Below are 8,603 nucleotides of genomic sequence, written 5' to 3' on the forward strand. Positions count from 1 at the left end.
GACTGACGGAAGGACAGACAAAGGACCCCTGGGGCTTCTAGAAAGAAATGAGAAGCGAGGCCTTGGGAAAGACAGCAAGACCTGAAGGTGGCATTTGGGGTACGGATTGGGGACTTTGGGCTTTGCCCTGACGTGACCTTGTGCACCTTGCAGATTCGGAGAGACTACGCGTGCAGATTACAGTTCCTGAGAAGCTGCGCTCAGTAACCAGCGAAGGCTTGGAGACGGAAGTAATGAGATGCCGGTGCTGTTAGCCACTTAGAATCCTGTGCATGTTTTGTTTCCTAGAAGTCAGTTTTTACCATTTTCATCCGTGCACATTTGCCGAACTTTATATTTATACCAGAGTTTTCTTGAATAGAAAACCTTTTTTTTGGGGGGGGGGTTACCAAGATTAACAGTGTTTTCTGGAAAACGTGGTGCAGCGATGTTGGCTGTAAAAGCCCCAAGTCCCAGCTCCAGAAGTGCCGCCCTCCTGGGTATCTGAGTATTCACTGGCCTGACCCTCTAGAGAGGCTCTTTCCACCCCTCCCCTGTATTTTAATTAGTGCGATATCATACACCTAAGTTCATTCTGGAGACTATAGATCTTAGAGTAAAATATTAAACCTTCGGAAGAAAACAAGGGAAATACTTTTAGAGTTTTGTAACAGTTAAGAATTAAGGGAGAAAAAGCACGAATTCCTAAGGAAGATACTGAGGAATATTTCCATTTAAATAATGGTTACCATCAACAAAGTGAAAAATTCTTCAAACTCACATTTTCCAATCCATCTGCTACACGATTTAGTACACATACAGTGTCCGGAATATAGTAAGTTGTACATATCAATAAGATAAGAAAAAACAAACAATTATCAATGGAAAGAAAATATTGTTTGAGGTGGTAATATCAAAGATATATTTCAATTGAGAAATGAACTGGAAATTCACTATGGAGTAGAGGACTGTCATCCCCAGAAAAAATTAAATATAAGAAAGCAAAGTATAATTAGACTCTATAAACAAAAAAGGTAACCTTATTTTCTGCTTGTGAATATGTGCATTGGCACAACACTATAAAAACCTAACCTTAAAGATAAGTAGAGCCTGGGTTTCCAGATTTTGAGTGAAAGGTAGTTCTTCGTGTTTCCATATTTATACCAATATTTGGAAGTACTATGTTTAATGACATATAGGAATAGATTGGTAAGTTTAACACATTATACTAAGTGAAGTACAATACAAAGTTATTTCCATGTTAGAGGTAGCAGTTGCAATTGTTTCTGCCTGGGCACACATGTGCCTCCTACTAAGGAGCAATGGAGATGCTTTCCTAGGGTCCAGATTGGTCTTACTGATAGGACTGGTCGGTAACAAAGTCCTAAAACCCCCAACAAAGTACTAGCTCATATATGTAATTGTTTATATTAAAGCACAATAATCAAGGCCATTGGGACTGTTTATCATTCAAGTATCAATCAGTACAATTCACCATATCAGCAAAAGACAGAATAATATAATTGTCCCATTTGATGCAGAAAAAACAGTCACTTGACAAAATTTAACATTTTCACAAATTTCTTCAAAAGCAGAAAATTAGCTCAATCCCCAGCAATGGATCAAAGAATGCTCAAAATATCTCCAAAAAAGTAGCTAAGTAATTGAAAACAAACTCCTCAATGTAATAAAACATCATCAACAACAAGAATTTGTGTCTGATATGTCATATGATACACTGTATTTTCCCATGAAATTGGGAATGAGGGAATAAACCTTGCTTTCACTCCTTAGCTTGTGCATTAAAGAAGCAACCGCAAAGAGGAAACAAAAAGATGAGAAAAGAGGAACGGAGACTGCTTTCATTATGTACTGATGTGGCCGATTACATAGAAAATCCTCACGAATCTACAAGAACACTTCTAATGACAAGTACCTTTTGAAAGAAAGCAGAAACAATCACTATGAAAATCAGTTGAGGACCAGGGATTTAGCTCAGTGGTTGCACTGCCTGCCTCATAAACTCAAGGTCGTCCCAAGTTTGATTTCTGGTACTAAAAAAAAAAAAAAAAAAATCAGTTGTGCTGCTATACAGTCGGAAGTGAATAGAAATCAATTTATTTGCAGTAGTATCAACAATATTATCATAGTTTCAAATATGAGAAGTAATTTTAGCAAAAGATGTATAAGATATTGACATTTGAAGATTAAAAGATGCAGTGTTCAATACCAAAAATAAACAGGGCCAGGGATTTAGTTCAGTGGTTCCGCTTCCTGCCTCACAAGTGCAAGGGCCCGAGTTCAATCCTGATACCAAAAAAAATAAAAAAATAAAAAAAATAAACAGAAATAGGACACATTCACTAACTGGAAGACTCATGATTGCTCAAGTAACAATTCCCACCAAATTAACTGTGCACTTTATTTAATATATATATAGTGCAAATTTACTTTATATTAGTGATAAATAGATCATATTCTAAATTAAATTCTATGATAAATCTATACATAAGAAATATGAATAAAAATAGCATACAACTGTTGAGAAATTAACAGTTTGATCTTAAAATACACATAAAAATTCTTACAAGAGTCAACATTCAAAAAAGAGCAAGTAGAAATGTTCTGTTTTCCTGATTTACTAAATTGCTTGTTCATTCAGATTTAGTATATAGTTCTATTAAGCACGACAGTGTGTCACTGGCAAAGGTTAGATGCATAAATATATCAACAGTAGAATAGAATTTTTTGAAATATGTGTATTAAAATATAGCTAATTTTTTTTCTGTAACAGTGCAAAGATAATGAGGATGGAAAGTCAATTCAAAGTATTGCACTGAAGCAAATGGATATTTATTTACAGAAGCCCAAATGAACTTCAAAACCCTAACATAGTTAATAGTCAACATGAAATGAAGTGTCAATTAAATGTGGAGGATAAACTATAAATTTTATAGCTGGAAGCCTGACACTGGTGACCTTAGGATAAACAACAGTTTCTTAGATCAGACATGAAAATATCAGTGGAATAAAACACAACTTAGATGTAATCAACATGTTATATACACAGTGTTTTCACTAAAGTGTTTTTGACTAAAGAATTCTTACAGGAATCACATTTCAATTCTCTTCATCTATAGTATCAAAGACCACCAAGGGAGAAGTATCTCAATTAAAAAGCAAGGGTTAGAATACTGTGTAGGCACTAGAAGAGTTTATTTGTGTATTTATGCTGTCTGGTTATCTTCTTCATCTAAAACTTTGTTAATCATAAAGCATTAAGTAGTTTCAATTTTTATTGTTGGAGTCATAATAAAGTACAGAAATATCTTTCCTGAATGCCTGGTTATATTGCCTTCTAATTAAGCTCTGGTGTATTTCTCTCCTAGAAGGGCGTTACATCGAGGGTGCTTACCGGACCAAGCCGAAAAAGTGGACATTTTTCTTGATCATTCCTTTTTTTCATTATTTTCTCTGTACTGATTGCTATAGTGGTAAAAGTCTATTTCCAAAGGAAGAAATGGAGAACGGAAGACTATGTAAGTGATGAGTATGTTGAGTTCATATTTAAACTTTATTACTTTTATAATTTTGGTATAATTTATTAACAGCATCATGGTAGGTATAAATAGTAATGATTCAGATGTAGCTTTTGTCTTTATATGAAAATTTAGCATATGATATGTTAATAATTAATGAATAATCAACAAACCAACCCTTCTGATCTGATCAAAACTTGGAGGTGCATGTGGCGGCACATGTCTATAATCCCACCACTCTGGGAAGATGAGCAGGAGGATCTAAAATTGAAGCCAGGATGGGTAACTTAGCAACTTAGGGAGATCCTATCTCAAAAAATAAATGCCCTGGGCATGGTAGTACAAGCTTGTAATCCCAGCACTCTGGAGGCTGAGGAGGGAAGATCACAGCAAATTCAACGCCAACCTGAGCTAGTCAGTTCAAGGCCATCTGCATTACATAGTGAGTCTCACTCAACAAAACAAAAACAATCCCTGCCAAAAACGAAGAACAAAAGATGAATTATCTAAAAGTATACTATAGGAATAAAAATTAATATTAAGATTGGTATCATTCTCTTCATGAAAATTTCTATAAAATAATTTCTGCCTTTGAATTGTATACATATGTCCTTTGTTTTACTTAAATTTGAATTGCACAAAATAAGGTAATAAGACAGTATACATGGACTATACTTTATGTGATAGAGAAGTGCTATACAAGACAGGCCCTTGCCTTGCCTCCGTTTTTTTCCCACAGAATATGTTGTTTTTGAAATGTAAGTTTGTGCTGCTAGGCTCCTGCCCAGTGTATCAAAATGGTTTTTGACTGTTTGAACTGTGTGACCTTTCAGGAATGTTCTGTTAAACTCTGCCCCTCAAAGAAGGTTCTGTTAAACTCTCAGGAATGTTCTGTAACTCCGCCCCTTTGCTTCAGGAATGTTCTGTAACTCCACCCTCCACCCCCCCACCCCTGCTACGTTGAGAATGCTTGCCTACCCTGTAGATCCTTATATAAGGAGGCTCTCATTTCTGGTAGAGAGCTCAGACTGCTCTGAACCTGTTGGAGGGAGGCTCACTGGCATAATAAAGGTTTTTCTCCACCTCTTCAACTGATTATCAGATTTTCAAATCTTCAAATTAGGAAAGGTGCAACCCAGCGCCTCCATGCTAGGCTGTAAAACTCAGCAGTGTCTCTGAGCTCTGGCACTTAGCTGTGACACTGAGCTGTAACACTTGGCTGTCGCCCTGAGTTGCTCTGCTCTGCCACAACACGTAGATATATGTTGAGAAGTTACTGTAAAATTGTGAAAATGATATGCAGCATATAAAATAGTTCACAATTTTAAATATACTTTGTTAATATTTAAATATATTAATTTCTTACATTGGATAACTTGTGGAGAAATTGATATAAAATAACTGTGGGGGGACAATAAGCTAGAAAATACTAGAAACGAATCGGGCTAAAGATGAAGTGTAAAAGAAAGCTGAAAGACATCTCACCGATATCACTATTTATCAAATATTTAAAAAAAATTTAATTCCAGTCTATAATTTTGTTGCGGCAGAGCAGATCAGCTCAGTGCCATAGCCTCGTGTTAAGAGCTCACTGTCATCACTAAGTTCCTGAGCTCAGAAGCACGGCTGAGTGTTACAGCTCAGTGTTGCAGCCAAGTGCTGTCGCTCTGAAGGCACAGCTAAGCTTTATAGCTCAATGCTATAGCTCTGGGTCACAGATCTCGTAATTTGAATACTCAAGACTCTGATGGTCCGTTGAAGAGGTGGAGAAAAAAAACTGTATTATGCTGGTGAGCCCAGGTGGGCTCAGAGGAGTCTGAGCAGTCTAGCAGAAATGAGAGCCTCCTTATATAGAGATCTACAGTGTAGGCGGGCATGCTCACTGAAGCAGGGGGTAGAGTTACAGAGCTTTGCTGAAACACATGCCTTGTGAGCATGCTCACTGAATCCAGGCAGAGTCACAGAACATTCCTGAGAGGGGGCAGAGTTTAACAGAACATTCCTGAAAGGTCACAAAGTTCAAACAGTCACAAACCATTTTGATTCACTGGGCAGGAGCCCAACAGCACAAACATACGTTTCCAAAACACCACATTCTGTGGGGGGAAAATGGGGGCAAGGCAAGGGCCTGTCCTGTTGTATAGCACTTCTCTATCAATTGTTTTTAATCTTTTAGCATCTGTAGATTCAAAGTGTTGGTTAAAGGTAAGTAACATGCTTGAAGTCTCTTTCACACTTGTGTGATCTTTGCATTTGACATCATCGAAGTTGCTTGGCCACACTGCTGACTTTTTCCCCTTTCTTCGGTCTTTCAGAGCATTTTTCTTCAATGGACTGATAAAAGTAGAAAAGAAAACATGCACACTACCTGATTCCTAGAAGTCAAACCTCCATATTGTGGTTTCCAGTGCACCAGAAATAATACACATTTTCATGTATACAGAATATATGATATGTGTGTATATATTGTATATATGATTTTTACAGACAATTTATTTGTAAGAAAGGCCCAATTATGAGTTTAATATTACATTTTTCTTGTTTCAAAAATTACTTCACACGGTGTTAGCTGGTAGTCACTAATTCTGTTACTTAGTAGGCATGATATAGGAGAAGTTATAATAAAGGAAATGCCATGATTAAAGGCTACTTTGATATTTTTAATTGCAAAGGATATGCTTTTAATGTTATAACTTGATGGTTTAATAATGATCCAAAGGTCTGGAATAATTTCTCACCCATATGCTGCTTTCAGAAAACACAATTTCAAGTGTACAAGATTGTAAGAGTGGAAAAACACATGTAGTAGCACAGGAATTTTATACAAAGAAATCTGATATACTTTAACATTGAAAGTTTAGAGATTACAGAAGAATACATCATAATTCAGAGGGTCAATCTAACAAGAAGGTATATATATGTCTTAGTTACTTTTCCAATTGCCAAGGCAGAGTACCCAACACTCAAGGCAGAAACGTTTATTTGGTTCCTGGTTTGTGAAGGTCTCAGTTCGACGTTGGCTCCAAGGCAAGGTCGCATAGCGGACACCATAGCAGACCCCTCTGTGGTGTCACAGAAGAGAAACAATTTTTTGGTGATAGAGCGATCCTATACAATAAGACGGGTTGTTGCCTTGCCTGCACAGAATGTTTGTTACAGAAATGTAGCAGTTAGTTATACACCCATCACGGGGCCAACCCACCCATGATGAGGGAGCCTCCACCACCTAATTACTTTCCAAAGCCTCACCTCTGAATACATGAGGAGTTTCAGGGGTCATTCTTGATATAAACCAAAACACCTCCCCGTTTTCTGCTTCTGGCAACCACCATTCTACATTCTACTTTCTGCCTTTATTTGACTATTCTAAGCATCTCATATAAATTGGATCATACAGCATTTGTCTTTCTGTGACTGGCCTACTCCATTTTACATACTATCTTCAACATTCATCCATGGAGCAAATGTTACAACTGTCCCCTTTTGAGGCTGTATAATATTCTATTTAATGCACATATATTTTGTTTATGCATTCATCCATTAATGGGACTTTGGTTGCAATTACTGCTGTCTTTTTTTTTTTTTCTGAGCGTCAATACTATAGGCCAAATGATTCTGACCTTCACAGCTCTGTGGAATTTATTTTTCATCTGAGCAAGCAGGCTAGGAAAGGTACGTGATAAAGGCCAGGCATGTGACTGAGGCAAGAAATCGAACTTGGTTTGTTTGACTCCAAAGCCCACTTTCTACCAAGCCATGCTGGCAGGGAGTGTAGACTTTATTCCGTGTGCTGTGAGATCAAAGCAGAAAGCTGAGAGAGAGAGAGAGCAGGATAAGTTCAAAGTCCTGATTGAAAAAGTGACCTTAAAGGAGAGATGATGCCTACTAATTATAGTCCTAGTAAAGATGAGATGTTTCAAAGGTTGTCAATCCTGCTGGAAAAACCAGTGACTCCATTGTTCTGTTGTAGCAGCTGCATTTTATGTACACTAAGAATTTGCAGATGGGTTTGTTCTTAACCACAAAGCCACTTAGCAGGGAAATGTTAGACATCCAAATTATTTAGTGTTCCTGCCACTCAGAAACATGTTTGGGCCAAACCCAGCAGTTGGGCCTGGTCATGATGGGCATAGGGCTGGACTGAGGGGGCATCACTCACAGGCCTTCCTGCCAGGAGACGATGCTGCTCTTTCTCACTGGCCCTTAGTCTCCTTCTCTGGCCTCTTGGATAGTTTTCCAAAAGGAAATAGCTCATAAACTGAATTCAGATGAGTGAGTCAAACTGATCTCCTGCAGAGTGGCCCGGAGCCCCTCCTACCTACCTCCCTTTTACCATCCAGATCCCCAGGGCACCCCCTCTGATCTGAAGGAGTCCTTTGCGAGTGTCTCCTGCTTGACTCAAGGCTGCTGAGACTCATCCAAGAACAAAGGCTTCCTCTCTGCCAGTGTGGCCTCCACCCCATCTCGTGCCTGTGTTTGCCCGGCCCTAGGGACCCAGGCTCGGATAAACTCAGCCATGGGCTCTGTGTGTTCTCTGTGAGTCCTTAGCTGATGTACTTGCTATCTTACCTGCAAATGTGCAAGTCTGGTACAAACTGAAAAAGGATGTTTTCTTCCCTTCTCAGAGATGGAAAGGCAAACTTTCCATGCGTGTAATCAGAAAGAGAGGAGCAGGAGGCAAAGCAAAATAGAAGTGGCTGAGTAATTTCAACACGACCAGGTCCAGTTTCTAAGTTTTAGGATTCTAATGCTCTTGTTTAGCTTGAGGACAGTTCAGAGCCACTGGGACCCCCAACTCGGAACATGTCCAGTATTTCCCATCAGCCCTGCCCTCTTAGTATGTCCTGAGACTGGCTCCTCCTTGTCTTTCCTCAACAACACATCAGTACATCTTGGAGGAAGAGTGGGTGGCGTGTCAGTGTGAGTGTGTGTGTGTGTGCGTGCACAGTGATATAGCAAGCTGGAGGTGGGTTTCAGGTAGACTTTAGTATTTAACCAGATGCCAAACTAAGGAAAAAAGAGAAAATGTGGGAAAAGGAAATTATAGGTGGTCAGGGCTTTTTTTTTTTTTTTTTTTTTTTTTTT

The 8,603-nt window shown here is 38.5% G+C and overlaps 1 long non-coding RNA gene across 2 annotated transcripts in view; it reads left to right on the top strand.

Annotated features, from left to right (window-relative positions):
• The first annotated feature begins 134 nt into the window (after nt 1-134).
• LOC104861818 overlaps nt 135-8,603 on the top strand; it is a 12,003-nt gene continuing 3,534 nt past the window's right edge. Inside the window, exons 1-3 of one of the 2 annotated variants that reach the window (XR_002025351.1) lie at nt 135-230; nt 3,369-3,518; nt 5,834-6,147. This is a non-coding gene — a long non-coding RNA (uncharacterized LOC104861818). Of the gene's footprint in view, nt 231-3,368; nt 3,519-5,833; nt 6,148-8,603 lie in introns of those variants that run through there. The other variant, XR_780115.1, reaches the window with a different exon arrangement.

This window comes from Fukomys damarensis, unplaced genomic scaffold (assembly GCF_012274545.1).
Source record: "Fukomys damarensis isolate Sample0158 unplaced genomic scaffold, DMR_v1.0_HiC HiC_scaffold_18, whole genome shotgun sequence".
Lineage (NCBI taxonomy): Eukaryota > Metazoa > Chordata > Mammalia > Rodentia > Bathyergidae > Fukomys > Fukomys damarensis.